Genomic DNA, 23469 nt, shown 5'->3' on the forward strand with positions numbered 1-23469 from the left:
AGTTGACCTCAGCACATGTTTTGACTCTTCCGGAAGGAATAGATGGCTATGTGATATACTATGATGCTTCAGGTATTGGTTTGGGATGTGTGTTAATGCAGCACGGTAAGGTTGTGGCCTATGCATCTAGACAGCTGAAGGAGCACGAGAAGAACTATCCAACTCATGATCTTGAGTTAGCTGCGGTGATTCATGCTTTGAAATTGTGGAGACATTATTTATATGGTGCCCATGTTGATATCTACACTGATCACAAGAGCCTCCAGTGTATCATTAAGTAGAAGGACTTGAATTTAGGTCAGAGGAGCTACTAAAAGATTATGACGTTGACATTCTGTACCATCCTTGAAAGGCCAATGTAGTAGTAGATGCTCTTAGTCATAAATCCATAGGTAGTTTAACCGATGAGCAGCCGGAGAAAAGAGACATAGTCCGTGAAGTTCGTCGATTAGCTAGCCTTAGAGTTCGGTTGATAGACTCAGGTGAGACAGGAGTTACAGTTCAGGATACAATGATGTCATGTTTGGTGGCAGAGATAAAGGAGCGTCAGTACGAGGACCCTGTTCTAATCCATTATCGGGATACAACTCCTCAGAAAGAGAAGACACCTTTCGTGATTACAGGAGATGGAGTGCTCAGATATCAAAGTAGACTGTGTGTTCCTAATGTTGCAGGCCTCCGTCAGCAGGTTATGGGGGAAGTCCATTATTCTCGCTATTCTATCCATCCGGGCACCACCAAGATATATCACGATCTTAAGGAAGTGTATTGGTGGGATAGCATGAAGAGAGGTATAGCGGAGTTTGTTGCCCAATGTCCAAATTGTCAGCAAGTTAAAATAGAGCATCAGAAGGTTGGAGGTTTATTACAGTCTATGGAGATCCCTACATGGAAATGGGAGGTTATTAATATGGATGTCATTACAGGTTGCCCCGTACTCAGCGGAAGTATGATTCAATATGGGTCATAGTTGATAGGCTTACGAAGTCAGCTTATATCTTACCTGTCAGAACTACTTATTCGGCTGAAGATTATGCAAGGCTCTACCTTAAAGAGATTGTACGACTTCACGGTGTCCCTACAGCCATTATCTCAGATAGAGGGGCACAGTTCACGGCTAATTTCTGGAGATCTTTTCAGGAGGGATTAGGGACTCAGGTGAGTCTCAGTACTGCATTCCACCCAAAGACCGATGGACAAGCGGAGCATACTATACAGACACTTGAAGATATGGTGAGAGCTTGTGTGCTTGATTTTCAAGGCAGTTGGGATGACCATTTACCTCTTATTGAATTTACTTACAATAACAGTTACAATTCTAGTAATCAAATGGCCCCTTATAAGGCTTTGTATGGATGAAGATGTAGATCCCCTATAGGATGGTTTGATATTGGGGAAAATCAGTTAGTTGGCCCAGAATTGATACAACACGCGGTTGACAATGTGAAAGTGATTCAGGAAAGATTGCTAGCGGCTCAGAGTCGACAAAAATCATATGCAGATAATCGACAACGCAAGTTGGAATTTGAAGTAGGCGATTGGGTTTTCCTGAAGGTTTCGCCTATGAAAGGATTGCTGAGATTTGGCAAGAAAGGTAAGTTGAGCCCTCAGTACATTGGGCCATACAGGATTATTCGTGCAGTGGGTAAGGTGGCATATGAGTTAGAGCTACCTTCTGCATTGGAGTCTGTGCCTCCGGTCTTTCATGTGTCGATGCTTTGTAAGTGCATTAGGATCCTTCCTGGATTGTACCTGTAGAGGATGTTCAAGTCACCGAGCAACTATCTTATGAATAAGCTCTTATTGCCATTCTAGAGAGGCAAGTACGGAGACTCCGAACCAAAGATGTAGCTTCAGTTAAAGTCTTATGGAGAAATAATAACATAGAGGAAATAATGTGGGATGTGAAAGAAGACATGAAGCTCAAGTACCCACATTTATTTCCATCTCTAGAGGAGACTCAGACAGAGACACCATCTTCCCATGTATGTAATAATTTCTTTGACGCTTTCTTGGTCATGTGTAGCCATAGTTATTGATATTGTTGTTGTAGCCCTGTGAGGCGATATATTTGGGTTGTTGTGATAGGATGGTAATGTCATGTTATAGGGGAAACTATGGCAAAATTTTTGTAGAATCCCCAAGAACCTAACATTCGAGGACGAATATTCCTAAGGGGGGGAGAATGTTACACCTCAGGCATTTCGTGTTGTTGTGCGGTGAATAGACTAACGTAAGCTTAAGGTGAACACGAATTCCATATGATCCCAAGGGGGGTATTTAGTGGTTTAAAGGTGTATACTACACGATTTTTGAAGTATTACGAATCGGAGAAATTATTACGAATCGGAGAAATTATGTTCGTCGAAGGAAGTGAAGTATAAGTTGTGTTTGGGGAGGTTTAGCAATTATCGAGTTGGTAATTATTTAGTAATGTATTGAGGAAGAGCTAAGGGCTCCTTATATGGTTAATGAAGTGTTTTATAAGTGTCAAGAAGGTTCCATAAGGATTGGAGGTCAAACGAATCATCGAGAGAAAGTTTCGGAAACAGTGGGTTATACGACCACTTATATGGACCATATAACTTTATACGGCCCATATAAATGGTTCGTATAACCATGATAGAGAGGCGTGTTTCCATGGTGGGCTTATACGGTCAATTATACGAGCTGTATAAGTTATACGGACCGTATAATGGTCCGTATAATCGGGTCTGGCCAACTTTTTAAAATTTTATATATGGATGACCCTTGCTCTTATTTCATTTCCCAACATTTCCATAAGTCTTAAAAGCCCAAAACCCTCTCTCAAGTATATTACACAAACCCAAGGGAGATTAGAGATTAAATAGCAAGAATCAAAGGATCCAAGTGTTGGAAGGATCAATAGGATTTGTAGAACTCAAGATTTTCTTTGGTATTGAAGCTAGGGTTTTCATACAAGTTGGTAACTTCATCCAAAGCTCATCTCTAAGATATAAAAGGTTAGCTTCCATGACTAGTTCATGTTTTTAAGAATGTTTGGTTGTTGGATATCTTGGATGAGAGAAATAGTAGAAGAGGAAGTTCAAATGTAGAATTCATGATTTTTTGAGTAGCAACTTACCTTCGGTTATCATTGTTAGAATGTTATGATTATAATCTCATTATGAAGGGTAATAACAATGACAATAAAGTATTGTGTATGATTTTGTAAAGGGTGGGCGTGAAGTTGTTGATATTAAGTTGAATGTGAGAATGAATTGGGAAACTTAATGAAATGTGAATACTTGGTAATGATATTGTGGATGTTATTATAGTTGTTTGGGAGTTATTTTACAATATGATGGATGTCAATAAGACAGAGGAAATGCTGCCCAATTTCTCTAGCTCCTGAATTGTTCTAGTTTGGGCTTAAGAGTGTCTTTAAGGCTTAACCTTAGTATGATCCTTTTTAAATGTGGATTTTGTGAACGTGGAAGGAGAACGTTAAACGATTAAGAAGACGTTAAGGTATGTTAAGGCTATCCCTCTTTTATTTTGGCATGAACATATGTTATGAGCCAACCAACGATTACGTGAACTTCCATATTACTATACTCTTAGAAGCACTAGGAGTATGCCAATCTTTTATGTTCCTATACCCCGTATGATTGTTCCTTCTGTTCATGGGTCTTGAGATTTCTTATATTGATGATGTTAGCTCAAAAGATGTTCATCGGAGATAGTACGACCATGTGTCACTCCGAGAGTTTTATGTACTCAGTTTATACATACATTGCATTCATATATTCATATGCATATTGACCCGTGACCAGAAGGCGTTATATACGCGAATATTATATATACATGGGATCTGGGAAAATGGATAGGCGTTATATACGCATTACCACCTGATCAGCTGGTGCACCTTGATGATGAAATGTGGATCAGGCCGTACATTCCTCGGCATTATTATATGATGTATGGATCGGGCAGTACGTTCCTCGGCATGATTACATGATGTATAGATCGGGCTGAACGTTCCTCAGCACTATGACCCATATTTATATACCATGAGCATGATTATCATTAAGAGCATGCAGATTATGTGCTCACAGAGTCATTGCCAGTTATGCAGATACTTGTTCATACAAATCTATGGGAAGGCGAGGAGGTTTAGCTTTAAGTTCCAGATTTCGTTCATGATTCTCATGTTTATACTTATGTTGCTCTTATGCCTTACATACTCAGTACATTATCCGTACTTACTCCTCTATTTCTCGGGGATTGCGTTCATGCCCGCAGGTTCAGGTAGACAGACTGGTGGGCCAGCTCCGTAGGCCCTTCACTCAGCAATAGTTGGTGTGCTCCATTTGATCCGGAGCTGCAGTCTATATTGGTATGCCATTCTTTTGGATATATATATGCATATGGGTATGACGGGGCCCTGTCTCGTCCTTTCTATAGTTTTCTATTCCAGTAGAGGTCTGTAGACAGATGTGTGTGTATGTCATATGATGCAGCCTTGTCGGTTCCTATTCTTTTGTGTACAGTATATGTAGCAGCCTAGTTGGCTTGCACTGTTCTTTCAGCTTGTATGTATATAAATGTACAGAGTTCATGATGTTGCCCCTTCAGCAAGCAGTATGAGATCAGTTTAAGTTTCTTATGGGCCCTTAATGTTCAGTATGATTCAGTTATGAGTACAGGGGTGTTTGGTCGGTAGAGGTCAGACACTCGCGTCACGACTCAACGGGTTGGGTCGTGACAGAAAGTTCACATGCTGTCTCTGAAATCATAATCTAAATATGTGTTGCGCTATATGACGTCTCACCAAAGGTAAGCCATAACCTACCTGGACTGCCGAACGGCAACACCAACAACTCACTCATTTGCTTTGCCCTTCCGTTGAACCTCGGAAACAAAGTAGTCTAAGCATAATCGAATTCTATATATATTAGAAATCATGAAGAATGATGCTAATATTGCTACTATTTCAATTCGGTCCATTTTAACCCTAGAAATTGGAGAAAACGGGCCCACAAGGGCAAAACGGGAAATTTGAGGGCAAAATACCAAATTGAGTACTAGGTAATCATAACCTAACCACTAATTGTTGATTTAGCTCAAGGATAAGTCTAGCTTTTTATTTCAAGCAAAACCCCCAAATTGGGTATAAGCCCTAAGTCTCCAAATCCGAAATTCAACGCTAAAAGTGGAAGATATATGATTAATAAGCTTATATTAGTCAATATCTAGTACAAACAACACAAATTTTATCATTAATAATCTTAGGAATAATGTTCTTCCGAACCCTCTTTCAACTCTTATCACCATGGGTTTATTAAAGGAAATGGGGAATCTAACACGATAATGGGTTTAAGGAAAAATGAAGAAATGGGCAAGATTTACCTCCAAGATTCTCCTCCAAATATCCTTCAGAGCAGTTTCATCAAGATCAAATATCGAAATGGGAAATAATGAGGGTCTAAGACTTATTTAAGACACACTTAAATGATAGCCCGTCACCGCCACAACGGTATTGGGACCGCTACAGCGGTACCGCTACGGCGGCTGGGAGGTCGCCATAGCGGTATGCCCATAATTCCCATGGCCGCCCCGCGAAGACACGCACGTTTGCGGAGTTGCGGTCACCAGATACCAGAATCCCCCGAATTTTCTAAGTCTTCAATCGAAATCCCGGGTTATTCCCGAGCCTATCTGCTCACCAACCAAACACACAGACCTACACAAAAATATGCTGCGAACACGCTCGTGGTCTCAAAATTTTGAACGGAGGTCTCGTTGACTGATTCAACCCCCGATGCCTTAATTCCAATTTCCCATCCCAAGTCCCGAATGCATTGGGAACCGAACTGTCACGACCCATTTTAGGACCGCGCGGGCACCTTGGTAGGCGAACCCTCTCATCGAATAACACAACAATTAAATAAAGATGATACATTTAAACCAATAGACATTTAGAAATACAGCGAAACTTCATAATGTAATCAATAAACTCAAGATTCGATATGATTACAACCATTTAATAAGTACAGACTCGATCCAACTTCCCATGACCTGGCCTAGATTAGTACAAGAGCGACTAATGAATTCAGATTAGCACTACATTCTAAGACTCAACCTCCATCCCGGAATGAAGTGGGAGGAGGCCTTCTAGATAGGCACTGCACATTTCCGCTCATGTAACAGTCAACCACTTGAAACAATCTACACCTCAAAGAGGCTGTAGCAAGTGCAATATCAGTACAACCACGCGTACTGAGTAAGTATCATAGGCCGACAATGGCTAGTAACACATATCAGTAAAAGAATTCACAGATAAACATGATAACAACCCAATCAAGTCATACGTCTGTCTACCACACACTATATATCAATACCTTTAAGTATTAATTTCACTCTAATAATTCACCAGTCAATATCACAACGATCTCGAAACTTACATATCATTAAATTGATCATTTCAGTCTAGTAGTCAACTCATCATTAAGACACCTGTTATCCTATATCACATAGAGACCAAACATATAACTAATCTTATGGATGGTCTATGGGATACCTCAACAAGTTCAATCAATGAATCCGAATTCAAGTACACGTCATTGCCTGAGTAAAGCATCTGATCCCAAATGTGCCAAGTCTGAATAAATCAATATAAATCCAATCATCATAAGTAAACACCAAATCATATCATACAAGCCATAATGCAATGCAAGATGTATGGTCTCACGATGTCGTTATTGAATATATATCATTTTGATAGCCAAAAGGCTTATGTATATAAAGGTAGATATGTTTCAAATGAAAATGGTTTTTCTTATGATTACGAGCATGATGAGTAATAGAATGAGTGGTGCTCGATGGTTAGCCCCGGGTACCCATCATGGCCCCTAGTTGGGTTGTCACAAAAGTGGTATCAGAGCAATTCAGTCCTAGGAAGTGTCTACAAGCCGTGTCTAGTAGAGTCTTGTTTATGGTGTGTTGCGCGCCATACTAATAGACAGGAGGCTACAGGGCATTTAGGAAAAATGAACATTCTTCTTCTTATGAGATCGTGCGATAGAGCCGTGTTATAAGATTTTTTCCTCCCTAATACTATGCTATGATTTCAGAGATGCCGCCAAACAGAAAAGCTACAGCCGCCCAGAAGGGCAAGACTATGATAGAAAGGCGGGTAGAAAGGGAGCCGCCAATGAATGTAGAAGAGGGTGAATCATATAATGAGGCTCCATCTAATACTTCTCCCACTCCGCCTAATTTAGAAGAACAAGAGGGGACTTCAACTCCAGCTCCTATGCCTCCAGTTACTCCCCTGGTTACTTCGGGTCAACAAATGACCGAGGCTATTCATCTATTGACGCAGTTAGTTGCCGCCCAAGCACAGCGGCAGGGTACAGGTTCAAGTGACAGGCAGTTAGTACTATAGCTCATGATTTCATGAGTTTGAATCCTCCAGAGTTTTTTCGGGTCAAAGCCGGATGAAGACCCGCAAGGTTTTATTGATTAAATGTTAAGGACATTAAAGATTATTCATGCCTCCGAAACTGAATCTGTGGAGTTAGCATCTTATAGACTCCAGGATGTGGCGGTCTTATGGTATAATAATTGGATATCATCAAGAAAAAAGAATGTGCCTCCTTCAGTTTGGTAAGAATTTGTAGATGCCTTCATCCGCCACTATTTGCCACCCGAGGTCTACCGAGCTAGAGCGGATAGGTTCTTAAATCTAAAGCAAGAAAATATGAGTGCTCGGGAGAATAGCCTTCAGTTTAATTCATTGGCTAGTTATGCTCCGACTATGGTGGCCAACATGGGAGATAGGGCCACATTCATTGCACAGATTTGTAAGTGGCTTAGGGCCACATTTATTTAAAGATTGTTTAACGGCTTCATTGTAAGACGGGATGGATATTTTCCGCATTCAGGCCCATGCCCAGAACTTAGAAAGGCAATAACATCCACAAAGGGGTGAGCGTGATAATGATAGAGGGTAAAGCAAGAGGGCCAGATCTATGGGTGCAGGTAGCAACTATAGAGGAGAATCGAGGCAGTCATATCCTAGACACTCAGGCCAGTCGGCGACTAGTGCACCTCCACGATTTGCAGGTAGGAGATTTGACCGCTCCATTCCTTCAGGGCAGGGTCAGAGTTCGAGAGCCTCAGGTTCTCAGTTTGGGGGTGATTATAGCCAGAGGAGACCACCAGTACCGCGATGTAGTCAGTGCGGTAAGTTACATTCTGGTCAGTGTCGCCGAGGTTCAGATGCTTGCTATGCCTGTGGCCAGGTTGGGCACATGATGCGAGATTGCCCGTCGATGAGTGGTAGAGTTAGGGTTCAGCCCACAGGATCAGCGGCTGGTTCTTCTTCAGTGCACCCGGTAGGGCAGACTCCCCAGATTCCAGCAGGCCGAGGTAGAGGCAGAGGGGGAGCGTCTAGTTCAGGTGGTATCCAGCCCCGTATCTATGCTTTAGCCGGACGACAGGATCTTGAGTCCTCCCCGAATGTGGTTACAGGTATATTATCTGTATTTTCCCATGACGTATATGCATTGATAGATCCGAGTTCTACACTATCTTATATTACTCCGTATATTGCTGATCGTATTGGGGTAAAACCCGAGCCAATTAAACCTTTTGAGGTATCTACTCCGGTTGGTGATCCCGTGATAGCTAGATAAGTGTACAAGAATTGTGTAATTGTGATATATGACCGCAAAACTAAAGTTGATTTAGTTGAGCTGGAAATGCTAGATTTCGATGTGATTATGGGTATGGATTGATTAGCCTCATGTTATGCTAATGTTGATTGCCGAATGAAAGTAGTTAGATTTTAATTTTCGGGAGAGCCCGTACTTGAATAGAAGGGTAATACAGCATCTCCAAGGGGTAGGTTTATTTCCTACCTTAAGGCAAGAAAGATGATAGCTAAAGGCTATATTTATCACTTAGTCCGAGTTCATGACACCGAAGCAAAGCCGCCAACTTTTCAAACCGTTCCGGTAGTGAATGAATTTTTGGATGTATTCCCAGATGAGCTCCCAAGCCTTCCTCTGGAAAGAGAGATTGATTTTGCTATTCATGTATTACCAGACACCCAGCCTATTTCTATTCCTCCTTACGGAATGGCTCCTGCAGAATTGAAAGAGCTAAAGGTGCAATTGAAAGATTTGCTCGAAAAAGGATTCATTAAGCCTAGTTCATCACCTTGGGGAGCACCAGTCCTATTTGTGTGAAAGAAAGATGGTTCTTTACGGATGTGCATTGATTACAGGCAGTTGAATAAGGTGACGATAAAGAATAAATATCCTCTTCCGAGGATTAATGATTTGTTTGATCAATTACAGGTGCCAAGTGGTTTTCCAAAATAGATCTAAGGTCGGGTTATCATCAAGTGAGAGTTAAAGAAGAAGATATTCCCAAAATAGCTTTCAGAACGAGATATGGCCATTATGAATTTCGAGTGATGTCATTCGGGCTAACTAATGCTCCGGCAGTGTTCATGAATTTGATGAATAATGTATTCAGGCCTCTCTTAGATTTGTTCGTGATAGTGTTCATTGATGATATTCTGGTATATTCTCGGACAGAATCAGAGCATGCAGACTATTTATGTATTGTTCTTGAAATTCTTCGAACTCGAGAATTGTATGCAAAATTTTCAAAATGCGAGTTTTGGCTGAATTCTGTGACATTTTTGAGTCATGTTATTTCAGATGATGGCATTCGAGTGGATACTCAAAAAATTGAAGCTGTGAAAACTTGGCCAAGGCCTACAACGCCCACGGAAGTCCGTAGTTTTCTGGGATTGGCAGGTTACTATAGAAGATTCGTGGAAGGGTTTTCCTCTATTTCAGCCCCATTGACGAAGCTAACCCGAATCAGCTAAATTTCAGTAGAATGATGCTTGTGAACGTAGCTTCCAAGAGTTGAAGGACGGTTAACTTATTTGATCTTGACACTCCCAGAAGGGCCAGATGGTTATGTTGTATATTGTGATGCTTCTGGCGTTAGGTTAGGATGTGTATTGATACAGCACGGTAAAGTCATTGCTTATGCTTCGAGGCAGCTGCGGAAACATGAAAAGAACTACCCAACTCATGACCTTGAATTGTCTGCAGTTATTCATGCACTAAAGATATGGAGACATTACTTGTATGGTGTTCATGTTGATATCTATACAGATCACAAGAGTCTTCAATATATTTTCAAGTAGAAGGAGTTAAATCTACGGCAGAGGCAGTCGTTAGAACTACTGAAAGATTATGATGCGAGTATTTTATACCACCCCGGGAAGGCAAATGTAGTAGCTGATGCGCTTAGCCGCAGATCAATAGGCAGCCTATGTGAAGCTCCTCCGGAGAAAAAGGAATTAATTCATGAGCTCCACCAGCTAGCAAGCCTTAGAGTTCGTCTAATTGATTCAGGCAGTACAGGAATTGATATCAACAATCCAACTGTTTCATCGTTGAACATGGAGGTGAAAGAGCGTCAATATGAAGATCCTCAGTTGAGCCATTATAGAGACACATTTCATGAAAAAGAGAAGTCTCCATTTGAAGCTTCTATAGATGGAATTCTTAGATACCGAGGCAGGCTATATGTTCCGAAAGTTGCAGAATTACGTCGTCGAATTCTAGAAGAAGCTCATTACTCTCGGTATTTTATTCATCCAGGTGCAACAAAGATGTATCATGATCTCAAGTTAATGTATTGGTGGGATGGCATGAAGAGAGACATAGCAGAATTTGTAGCTCAATGTCCAAACTGTCAGTAAGTGAAAATCGAGCATCAAAAGCCAGGAGGGTTATTGCAAGCAATGGAAATCCTTACTTGAAAATGGGAAGTGATCAACATGGACTTTATTGTGGTATTACCTCGTTCCCGAAGTAAATATGACTCCATATGGCGGATCGTGGATAGACTCACGAAAGCAGCTCATTTTCTTCCAGTCAGGACCACATACTCAGCAGAAGATTATGCAAGGCTGTACCTCAAGGAGTTTGTGAGACTTCATAGTGTTCTAATATCTATTATCACAGGCAGAGGGGCACAATTTACAGCCAAGTTCTGGAAATCTTTCCAAGAAGGTTTAGGTACTCAGGTGAGGCTTAGCATGGCATTTCATCCGCAAACTGATGGGCAAGCCGAACACACTATTCAGACCTTGGAGGATATGCTAAGAGCATGTGTCCTAGATTTCGGTGGTAGTTGGGATGACCACTTATCCCTTATTGAGTTTGCATACAACAACAGTTATCATTCCAGTATCCAAATGGCTCCGTATGAAGCTCTGTACGGAAGGAAGGGTAGATCCCCAATTGGGTGGTTTGACGTAGGAGAGGTACAGCTAATAGGCCCTGAGTTGATTCAACAAGCGGTAGAAAAGGTCAAAGACATTCGAGATCGGTTGTTGATAGCCCAAAGTCGCCAGAAATCTTATGCGGACCACCAGCAGCGAGACTTAGAATTTCAAGTTGATGACTGGGTATTCTTAAAGGTGTCGCCAATGAAAGGAGTGATGATATTTGGTAGGAAAGGGAAGTTAAGTCCTCGATATATAGGACCATCTAAGATTGTCCGCAAGGTGGGCCGAGTAGCTTACGAATTGGACTTACCCTCGGAACTTGAATCAGTCCATCCGGTTTTTCATGTCTCAGTGCTCCGTAAGTGCGTTGGAAATCCTATGAGGATTGTTCCAATAGATGATATTCAAGTGACAGAAAATTTGACTTATGAAGAGGTACCCATTGCCATATTAGACAGGCAAGTACGGAGACTTAAAAATAAAGAAGTAGCCTCAGTTAAGGTCTTATGGAGAAATAACAACCGAGAAGAAATGACTTTGGAAGCGGAAAAGAATATGAAATCCAAGTACCCGCACTTATTTCAGCCCCCGGAAGAGATCCACGATGAAACATCAAGATTATGAGGTATGTATGTTTTCTTTTTATGCATATGGGTCATGTGTGGCCAAACTATATTGCTATTATGTTGTGGTCCTGTGAGGCATTGTTATTATGGGCTGTTGTGACAGGATGGTAGTGCCATATTACAGGGGAAACTCTGGCGAAATTTTCGTAGAATTCCTGAGAACTCAACATTTGAGGATGAATATTCTAAAAGGGGGGAAGAATGTTACACCTCGAAAAATTTTCGCTAATGTACAGTGGATAGAGTAACGAAGGGCATGAAATATATGATATTTCAATAAGTAATAAATAGCATTTGATGATCCTAATTGAGATTTCAAAGACATTCGAGGCAAGAGAAGAAAGTTTGCCAAGAAAGGCAAGGTATACGTTATGCATCGGATAGGAATTACGAGTGAAGAGTTAGTGATGACTTAATTATGTCTTAGAGGAGAGTTATAACATCCCTTAGATTGCTAATGAGGTGTTAAACAAGTGTTAAGAAGGTTCCATAAGGATTGGAGATAAAACGAGTCGACGAGAACGAGTTCGGATAAGCTGGGCATTATACGGCCTAACATACTAGCCATATAAAATATACTGGCCGTATGTTAGGCCGTATATCTTGCCCAGAATGTCAGCCCCACTGGACCAAAGATACGGCCAGATATACGGTCCTTATAAAAGATACGGACCGTATGTTGGTCCGTAGAACCGAGTCGGGACAGATTTTTAAAATTGATATAAGGGACTCAACCTCATTTATTTCATTTCATTTTCTTACTCCACTTCAAGAACTCTCTAGAAAGCCCTTCATCCTTCTTCCACAAGAACTCAAGAGAAATTTGTGATCAACTTCATCAAATCAAGAAAATCAAGTGTAAGAAACTCATTAGAGTTCATCCAAGGCAAGAAATTTCATTGGAAGTGAACTAGGGTTTTGGCTCAAGTGAAGTATTTCCACTCAAGGCCCATTTCCACACTATATAAGGTAAGTTTTATGATCATTCCATGTTGTTTAAAGTATTGAGAGGTTGAAATACTTGGATTGTAGAAGGAGATAGAAAATGGGTCATGAATGTGAGAATAGTGGCATTTTTGAGTAGTAGTTTGGAATGAGTCATGATTCTTGATATGTTGTGATTACAAGTATGTTATAAACTACATTAAGAACATGGGATAAGCATTATATGTGAGAAAACGTACTAGTGTACTATGACCATGATTATGGATGAATTGAAGTGAAATTGTGAAATGTGGATAATGTAGGTGTATGAAGATTGTTGCTTATGATGTTGTGAATGTAATTATAGATGTTTGGGAGTTGATATGTAATATGGGGAAAGTTGTATAAGCAAAGGAAATGCTGCCCAATTTTCTCTAGCTTTAGTTGAGCATGTTCATATGATCGATTAGCTAATGTTAATACGAACTCTCTTGAAGGAGAAGATGTCAGCATTGAAGGGGAACGATCAAGCGATAGAATAGCTAAACGGAAAGGTATGTAAGATTAGTCCCTTTCTTCTAAGGCATGACTCCAATGGCATGAATTCTCCTATTTTCCCATGACTTCCTTACATTCTGGCAATCATGAGCCTATCAGTATAAGGAGCTTCACATGAGATAGAGAAACGAGATGTGTCATGAGCATGATAGTGATGATGATGAGTTAAGTCTAAAGATCCTAAAGCTAATGATTCTAACTATGATCCAATGATGTTGTGTATTATATACACTCACCTTATATGCTAATTCTTTCAAGGTGAGGCAGAATGCTTATGAATGCTCCATAACAGAATCAGGGGTTCACGACCTTATACCACCCCGATAAAGTATAGTTGTCTTTGATGTTTCTATGCATGCATTATGATGAGTACATGATGATGACAATACTCCACACTTATATGGCTGGGCAGACATCGCTAAGGCGGGCAGCGTATACACCATGTCTAGATGGCATGGGCAGACACCACTAGTGGGTGGCATGAGATGGTTACCCCGGATGTGGGAGGCCTGGACGCGGGCTAATGATGATCACGCCGTACCTATATGGTCGGGCAGCTTATACATATATATATGCATACATGATATGATGATGAGGTTTATGAAGTAAGTCAGCATGCATTAATTCTATTAAAAATTGGCAGTCAGTTACAAATTGTTCTTCATTTGATATCCCCCTGTCTCATTGATGTATTGTTATTGTTTATGCCTTACATACTCAGTACAATATTCGTACTGACATCCTTTTCTTTGGAAGCTGTGTTCATGCCCACAAGTAGACAGGGAGGTGATCCAGATTCATAGGAGCTATCAGCAGATTTGAGAGCACTCCATTGTTCCGGAGGTGCCATTGCTTATTTTGTATATATATTTTCGGCACCACGGGGTCCTGTCCCGTCCATATGTCTAGCGCTCTAGTAGAGGCTCGTAGATACGTATGTGTGGGTAGTATGGTCTCACGATATCGTTATTGAATGTATATCATTTTGATAGCCGAAGGGCTTATGTATATAAAGGTTGATATGTTTCAAATGAAAATGGTTTTTCTTATGATTATGAGAATGATGAGTAATAGAATGAGTGGTGCTCGGTGGTTAGCCTCGGGTACCCGTCATGGCCCCTAGTCTAGTCGTGACAGTTGGCTTCAGCAGTGAGAAGATCACTACATCTTAACCTTCTTACAATAAAAATAACTCGTCCCAGTTGCGCTATGGTGAAGGTTTTGGGGACTTGAGTGAAGATTTACCAAAGCGTGTGTGCATGGATATTGAAGATGAAGACTGGTGCAACAAGGACTGAAACAGTGAAGATTAGGTATGATCATCTCCCCAAATATTGTTTTGAATGTAGATTACAAGGCCACAATGAGGAGGAATGTCACATTCTCACTCCAGAGACAATGGAGAGTGATAAGGAGGCGTGCAGCACAAATGAAAGAGAAGCAAAAGAGAATAATAAAAAAGTTGAAGAACCTGTTTCAAAGAAAGATATCCCTCCAAAGCACCAAAATAACATTCAAAGATATACGAATCATCCAGCTAGAATGTTTGCAAGTGGGAAGATTGTTGGTGATCCAAGAACTTGGAATCACAATAAGGATTCTACAAAGAAATGATGGAAGCCCGAGGAAGGAGGTCGAATCAAGTGGAAAACTAATACCTAATCACAAATCAAAGTACAAAACAAGTTTGAGGTAATCAATGACGATGGGGAAAGTAATGGATGCAATAATGAAAAGAAGAAGGAGGAAACAATAATAGAAGCTACAATGTCCACTACTGATAACCGAGGTGTTTCAGGGGATAAAGGGATACGCACTGAAGCTAAAAAGTCAGGTGAAGAGAATGAGAGTCTCAATCCTTGGGTAGAGGCTTCTTTTGGGAAAGTTTAGAGTTAAAAATAGCTAATCATCAAAGGGAGAATGTAGCAGAAATAGCAAAGATACCAATCTCTGAGGAACAAGTGGATAATATAACTGGAGAATTATGGGCAGATAGAGTTGATGAAGTTGAGGGTACTGATGATGAAGAGCCTCCAATAAATGACGAGTTGAAGGTCTCATCTGAGGGTAAAGGAAGATGAGAAGAAGGTTATGTTAGTACAAATAAGGAATCATCAAAGATCAATAATCATACTAGTCTCCAGGAGCAGGAAGATTCAGAAGAAGACGATACATGTACAGGAGGGGGACTAGAAAAGAACATTAATAGTGTAGTTGAGTCTCAGGAATGTGCCACTGAGACTACTTTTGTCACGACCCAATTCGTGAATTGTGATGGCACCTACACTGTCCCCTCAGGTAGGCGAACCATTCCCGAATCATTTTAATCATTTATAAGAATTATGGGGAAAATAAACAGTGATTTAGCTAACAGATTCAAATTATATAAATGACAAGTGCGGAAGTAATAATAACCCCAAAATCTGGTCTAGACTAGTACAAGAGCCACTATTACATAGATACAAGTCTGATAGAAAGTACAAATCTCAAATATCAATACTGTCTCAAGAATACAAGTAGACAGTTAAATACAAAGAAGAGTTTTCGGGTTTTGGATCTAGCCCAAAAGCTCACCCTGGAATCTCTGTCAAGTAGACTCCGATCACTCTCAAGGAGAGGAACTGGAACTAGTAACAGACTCTGCACTCAAAAGAAAAGTACAACAAGAGAACCCTCAGTAAGAACAACAAGTACTGAATCAGCATTGTAGGCCGACTAAGGCAACAAGCCTAATCACAATAACAGGGCAATAAGCCACAATCAACCAGCCTAATAGAATACCATCCCAAATCACCAAAGTACAAATACAAATACACCATCACAATGCGTAAATAACGGTGACAAGCCCACATAGTCAGAAGTCATACCAACCTAGGTAATATGCAACTAGACATCATGTCCGAAGACCTAATCATGCTTTCTCCCATCAATTTTACACAATATATATGTTTCGCTAATCAAAGTCTAACTAAGGTAAGTTGTAACCTACCTCAATGTCGAACGGGTGCCAGGAACTATTCCAGTTGAGCCTTGTTTTTCCTCTTCAGAAAGCCTCAGAACAATTAACGTCTATCAAATATGAATTCTATGTTAGAATATGAATCTAAGGATACCCATATTGCTATAGTTTTACCCAAAACTACAGCGGTCCAATCTCCACTACAGTGGACCAAAAGTCCGCTACAGCGGACACACTAGGTACAACAACAGTTGCCCGCGCTAAAATAACCATAACTTCCTCATACGAAGGCGAAATGCAACGATTATTTTTTATATGGCTTCGTAGTTACGATACGGATCTAATGGTTCAATCGAAACAATAAAAAAAGGTCGTTTGATCAATATGGTACCCTTTATGGCCAAAACTCACGGACAAGTCCGAAATTATCATACGAACTTGTTGGAACTTTCAAAACATCGACACAGGGACCATCTTGAGCTGATGTTGATCGTGGTCAACTCTAACTCTTTAACTTAACTAGTTTCTCCACCAATGACTCAAATCACACCCCAACCCTTCGGGAATCATACCAATGACTCCACTAAGTGATAAATAACATTTTGGACCTAATGGAACTGGCGGAATTCGATTACGGTACGTTTACCCAAAAGTTAATTATCGATCAAAGATTTTTTCAATTTAAGACTCCAGATTCCACAAATCATACTAGAACTCGCCTGATGACCTCGGGAACCTTGTCACCTATCCCCGCGGGTCAAAATCATACTAACGGGACTGGAAAAGGGTCAACAAGGGTAAATGGGTCAAAAGTTCTATAACGACCAAACGGGTCATTACATCTGATACCAATTAAACAATCGTTCGTTCTTGAATGAAGAAAGAGAGTATAAAAGCTGACGGTAACCAAGGAATCATTAATATAACAACACGGAAGCCTCCACGGCACAAAGTACGCCAAAATCAGTGTCTGGTCACCTTATCAGTCAAAACTTCCTCTAACTTAGCTAAAAGATACAATTTCCATATTTCCATACTCGAAATCCTCTCACAACTGATCCTCGAATAAAAGAACTGCTTTTATCGGAATTCTCTTATTCGATATAACCATACCTCTGAACGCGATCAATAGGTCCCATAAACATTTCTCAAAATAGCACAAACCTTTAGATATAGACACAATCATAGCCCACTCTAAGCCGATAAAATACCCTAATTCCGCTAACCTTTCTTTCACCCTCCTAACGCCGTTCTTCGCACCACGATTTCTTGGAAACACACAAACACAAGCCCGAAACCATGACTTACTCTAGCAAGAAAAGAAAACTTGCTTTATCGGAGGAACTTTAAGAAATTCCATCAAACTAATCTTACTCATAGCCGACTTCTTGTTCCAAGTCATCTCAAACCTTCAAATCATCGTACTGGAACCCACTAAATACCTTACCAAGCCAAGTCCGTAGAAAAATCATCTGATCACTCTAAAGACCTCTCAAAACCATAGTACCTCCTCGAATCATTACTAGGCCCGATGTAAACCATTATAACTGTTCGAATAACTGACCCTTGTAAAATATCATCAAGTCTGCTCGCAAACCCCGATAAAGCTTGATAAACCTGCCATACCTCAAATCTGAACTATGACCCATCGAATCCGTGAAGGTGATTTGCTGGGAAACCCATAAGTCCTTCTGGAAAATATATACATAGTCCATTAAGATTAATTCGAATAATTCTAACCTTGAACGAATGCACAACCCTTGAATACCACCAATAGTCACTCGAACCGACTCCAAACTTTTTGAAATCGATCACAGTCCTATCACCCATCTGGGGGACTAATTCTAGTCCTTTAATATTCTTAAAATACTTACTCAAGCTATCCAATTAGTAATACCCACCACATAACACACTACCACGAAGACGGTCTCATCTCGAAATGCAACTCTAACCTTCACATTATAGGGATTTCTAGAAATCCTCTCCTTTAACCCACACTAACTCATCCACTGTAGAGTGTTAAGAAATTATCCGACTATATTGTCACGACCCAATTCACTAAGTCGCGCGGGCACCTACCTATCCCACCTCAGTAGGCGAACCCTTAACCCAATATTCACAAATACAGTATAAATAGCGAAAGAAAATAAAGTAACGTAAGTCTAACATATGAATATATAATAAATGCGGAAGTAAATTCAAAATCACCCCAGTATCTGGTCTGGTCATACAAGAGCATTTAACTAAAATCTATAAGTCTGGAAGCAGTAATAATACATCAATAGTCTCAAATATGTTTCAAAGCAGCAAGGTAAGACATAATAAAAGAAGAGTCTTCGGGTAGCGAAGCGTCCACGTGCTCACTCCAACAGACTCGAGTCAGCAGCCTCGAACTCCCCACCACGAGGGGTAAATGTCGATCCCACCTGATACTCTACATTCATAAAAGAATACAGCAAGTGCAGGTCAGTAAAAACAACACGTACTAGTAGGTATCATCGGCCGACTAAGATTAGTTAACATATACCAAGACAATAAAGTAAGATAAAGTAGATAAATCAACAAAGTATAAATCAACGCGGGCCAGTGACCAAGTACAAGTCATCACCTATGTTATAGCATCTAAGCCTAACTGTGCCAAGTCTCAGTATAATCAACACAGAATTCATGTATCACAACCATCACAGGAATATCACAGAAAGCCAAATGATCCAATTCAATGCAGTAATGTATGATGTGTGAATGCAATACATATGCAGTGTACACATGTACTCCGATGATAGAACATCACATCTCGACAGCACAACTCATAGGGGATCCGTGAAGTTCATGTACCTCACGATTTCAGCAACAACCTCGGTAATCGCTACCTCACGATCCTAGCAACAACCTCAAGAATTACTACCTCACGATCCAGGCAGAAACCTTAGGAATCATTACCTCATGATCCCGGTAGAAACCTCAAAAATCGCTACGCACATCCTCAATTTCGGGATAAACATCGGATAACGGTCCTTATGTCACTCTCATCCAACTGAGCCCAGCCCATAGCAGTATTTCCTCAAGTACCATCAATGTATCAACAATATATCATAAAGGATGAGAATGCGTGCAATGTATGAGTTCAATGTAAATAATCAAATCTATCCCAATAGTACCACACATAGCACACAAGTAATATCAATGATAAGGCTACACAATAAGCCACAAAGGAATCATAATTCTCAACAGTACCTCCCAGGGCACACAAGTACTATCAGTGATAAGGCTACACAATAAGCCACTGTAGAGCGCTATCCTTGTATCAAATGACAACAAGTGTCTCCAATATCATGATCAAGATATGTCAACTGTCTCCAATATCTACTATCTCCATGTGGCATCAAGCCAACAATAACGTAAACAATATAGTCACAAACAACGGGGTGGCAAGACAATATCCAACCCAACTTCATACCGGAAGGTTTACATAATTTCTCCGACAATATCATCTAAATATATGCTTCACTAAACAATGTCTTACTATAAGGTAAACCATATCCTACCTGGAAGGCCGAACAGCAAAGTCTCCAAAAATCAAACCTTAGTCTTCCCATTCATTTGAGCCATGAGAGTAAGAAATTTTGGAGCATATTTGAATCACGCAGTTCGAATCAAAAAGAACATCAAACAAACCATTCAAAAACCTAAATCCCCAACCTATTGTAATGACCCGTTTGGTTGACACTTTCGACCCTTTTAACCCTTTCCAAGCTTGGTTAGCTCATTTTTGACCCAAGAGGACCATTGACATAATTTTTGAGGTGTCTAAATTTGATTCGGGCGACTTTTTATGAAATTTGGGCTTAAAGAGAAAAAGAGTTGACACAAAATTGACTTTTGGGTAAACGAACCTTTTTTAAAAATTTGTTGAATTCGAGAGGTTTGAATGGTCATTTAGAGCTTGTGTGTATATCTGGTTTGGTTCCCAATACACTCAAATTCATTTTGGGATTTGGGTTGGGAGATTAGAATAGAGGTATCGAGGGTTGATTCGGTCAACGAAACCTTCGTTAGAAATTTTGAGGCTATGAACGCGTTCATAGCAGGTTTTTATATGGGTCTGTGTATGTGGTTTGTGAGAAGATGCCCTCAGGAGCTGGTCGGGATTTCGGCTGGAACTTGGAAAGATAATTGGGATTCTGGTACCTGGTCTCTACCAGAGCAGCACCAGTGCCGTCCCAGTGGTAACAGTCCCTTCCCAGTAGGACCGTCATAGTGGTTGGATGGTTGCTGGGGCGGCCAAGCCTGTTATGCCCAGACTGTCCTGACGGTCTGAGAGGACGCCGGGGCAGTGGCGCCATGCCAGTCCCGACGCTGCCATGGCTGTATCGGGCCTGTTATTTCATTAAGTGTGTATTAAAATCCCTCATTCTATGATTTATCACCTTACAATATTTGAGCTCTTGCGAACTGTTCTAGAAGATTCTTGGGGAAAATCCTTGTTGACTTCTTTGATCTTGAGGCTTAGCAGAAGGGTAAGGCTATAAAGTGATTGTCAGTGTATTGCTGTTCGGCCATCCAGGTAGGTTATGGCTTACCCTATGGTGAGACTTCGTTTAGCGAAGCATATATTTAGACGATATTATCGGAGAAAGCATGTAAACCTTCGGTTATAAAGTTGGGTTGGATATTGTCTTAGGTTGGGCCCCATTGTGTGATTGGGGCTAGCCACCCCGTTATATTGTGACTTGATTGCTTCTGTTGTTGTTGGCTTGATGCCATGTGGTGATAGTAGATATTGGAGATTATTGACATATCTTGTTCATGATATTGTGGTATCCTACTTTTTGATGTTTGATATGAGGATAGTGTTCTATATGGCTTATTGTGTAGCCTTTTTATGATATTACTTGTGTGCCCTGTGTGGTACTGTTTGGGATTGAATTGGCTGTTGATATTGCACTGCATCGTATTCATACTCATTTCCATAATACATGGATATTGCATGGTTATGGTACTGATGATGATAAGTGAGAGAGTGTAGCCACCGAGGTCTTTACCGGAGAGCATGAAAAAGAGCTAAGAGTTCGTGACCTGAGGTCATGTACCGGAGCGGAATGAGTGTTGATAAGAGATCTTGTTATTGTCATCTGCATACTTGAATCACACATTGAACACTCATCTTGGATTTATACATATATATAAGGCACATTTGACAGGGGGTGACGATGTGGCCTATGTTGTGGCAGTTCACATATATATATATAAGGCACATTTGATAGGGGGTGAAAATGTAGCCTATGTGTGATAGCATATATATAAGTAAGGCACATTTGACAGGGGGTGACGATGTAGCCTATATTGTGATTGTCCTACTGGGACGTCGATACTTTCGTCCGAAGTACATGTGTATACAACATTGTATTGCATTTGCATTCTTACATCATTGCATTGTATTGCATTATGCCTTATATTGTGATGATCTGGTGTTACTTGTGTTGTTGGTTTCGGATTGGATATATTGAGACTTGGTATACTTAGGTTTAGATGTTTCAACCTAGGTGATGACGGATACTTAGTTCTGGTTTGTGTTGGACTTATGCTAGTTGATTTATCTGCCTATCCTGCTTTATTGTCTGAATTATGTTTGCTATACTTAGTCGGCCGATGATACCTATCAGTACTGTGATTTTGTACTAACTTGCACTTGCTGCATTCTTTTATGAATGCAGAGTTTCAGATTGGATCAGCTTCCATCTCCCGTGATTGATAGTCGCTATCAGTACAGCTTCGAGTATCTAGGGTGAGCACGAGATGTTTGCTGCCTTGAAGGCTCCTATGTCCTACTTTTCCATTTTGAGACATATCCATATTTGATCTATTATTATATTTTTGTATACTTTCATTTAGAAGCTCTTGTATGGATTAGACTAGACCCTGGGTGTATTTTCTATTTTCGCACTTTTTTCTATATTATTATCGTAAGTCATACATGAATTAATCTCTTCCGCTTAATTGATTTATTTATGCTTTTACTGTCGTTGGGTTGCTAAATTGGGTCGTGATAAGTTGGTATCAGAACCCTAGGTTACCTGGTCTATAATACAAGAGCGTGTCTAGTAGAGTCTTATGGATCGGTACGATGAGCTCCATACTTATCTGTGAGAGGCTGTAAGACATTTAGGAAACTTTGAATTCTTTCATTGTCTCGTGCGACTTTATTCAAATTGGTATCTAGTCGATTCCAAATTGTATCTGGACCTTCTTATCTTGATCATCCTCGGAAGATGAAAATTCATCCTTAAATTCTTTCACAAACGATCGATCTATGATGTGTTGTGGAATGGTATGAGATGTGTTATCCTGATTCAGACGTGTGATTCAGTTCAGTCACTAGTTATGGCCTGAGGTTTCGATTGTGTTGAGTCGTGACTAGACTCAGTTGCTATGTGGAGTTGCGATTAGACTCGTTCATTGTGGGAATTTGTGAGTAATGGGAAGATAGTTTAGAGGATTACAGGGTCTCCATGTTTTAGCGTTGGGTTGCTCAGAAGCGACAAAGTGCAATTATGGCTTAACAATAGTGGGTTGCTCGATGATATGATCGATTTGACTTCAGCTTCGTCAGGGCTTTATGATGGTGTATGTAACACTGGTGAACCAATGGCGGGTCGACGATCCAGCAATGGTAGAGTATTAGACTTCGGTATGTGAGAACAAGTGTAAGTTCAGTGATGACCATCGAATGTGGGCAACGTATTATGATCACGTGTAATAGAGAAAAGAAATTGACAATAAGGACATGAAAGAAGACTTTGTGGAAGGCGCGTAACGAAGTGAGACTTCTTAGAATATCTTGGACATGAGTACTTTTCGAGAGATTTGGGAAGGAAAAAATTGGTATCTGGCATGATTGTCAGAATAAGGTTGCGACTGGTGCTACGGTTATTCTTGATATAAGTTAGTTGATGTTAAAGGACTACTCGGTTAGTAAGTGAATGCTATGGGTACATCGTTGATCGGTGAATTCAACTGGGTGTTAGATTTCTGAGAAGTTAGTAATCAACTGATGGAAATGACTTCAATTATGAGCACACACGATGAGTTAATGACTTGGAAATTTACTGGTT

This window comes from Lycium ferocissimum, chromosome 7 (genome assembly GCF_029784015.1).
Source record: "Lycium ferocissimum isolate CSIRO_LF1 chromosome 7, AGI_CSIRO_Lferr_CH_V1, whole genome shotgun sequence".
Lineage (NCBI taxonomy): Eukaryota > Viridiplantae > Streptophyta > Magnoliopsida > Solanales > Solanaceae > Lycium > Lycium ferocissimum.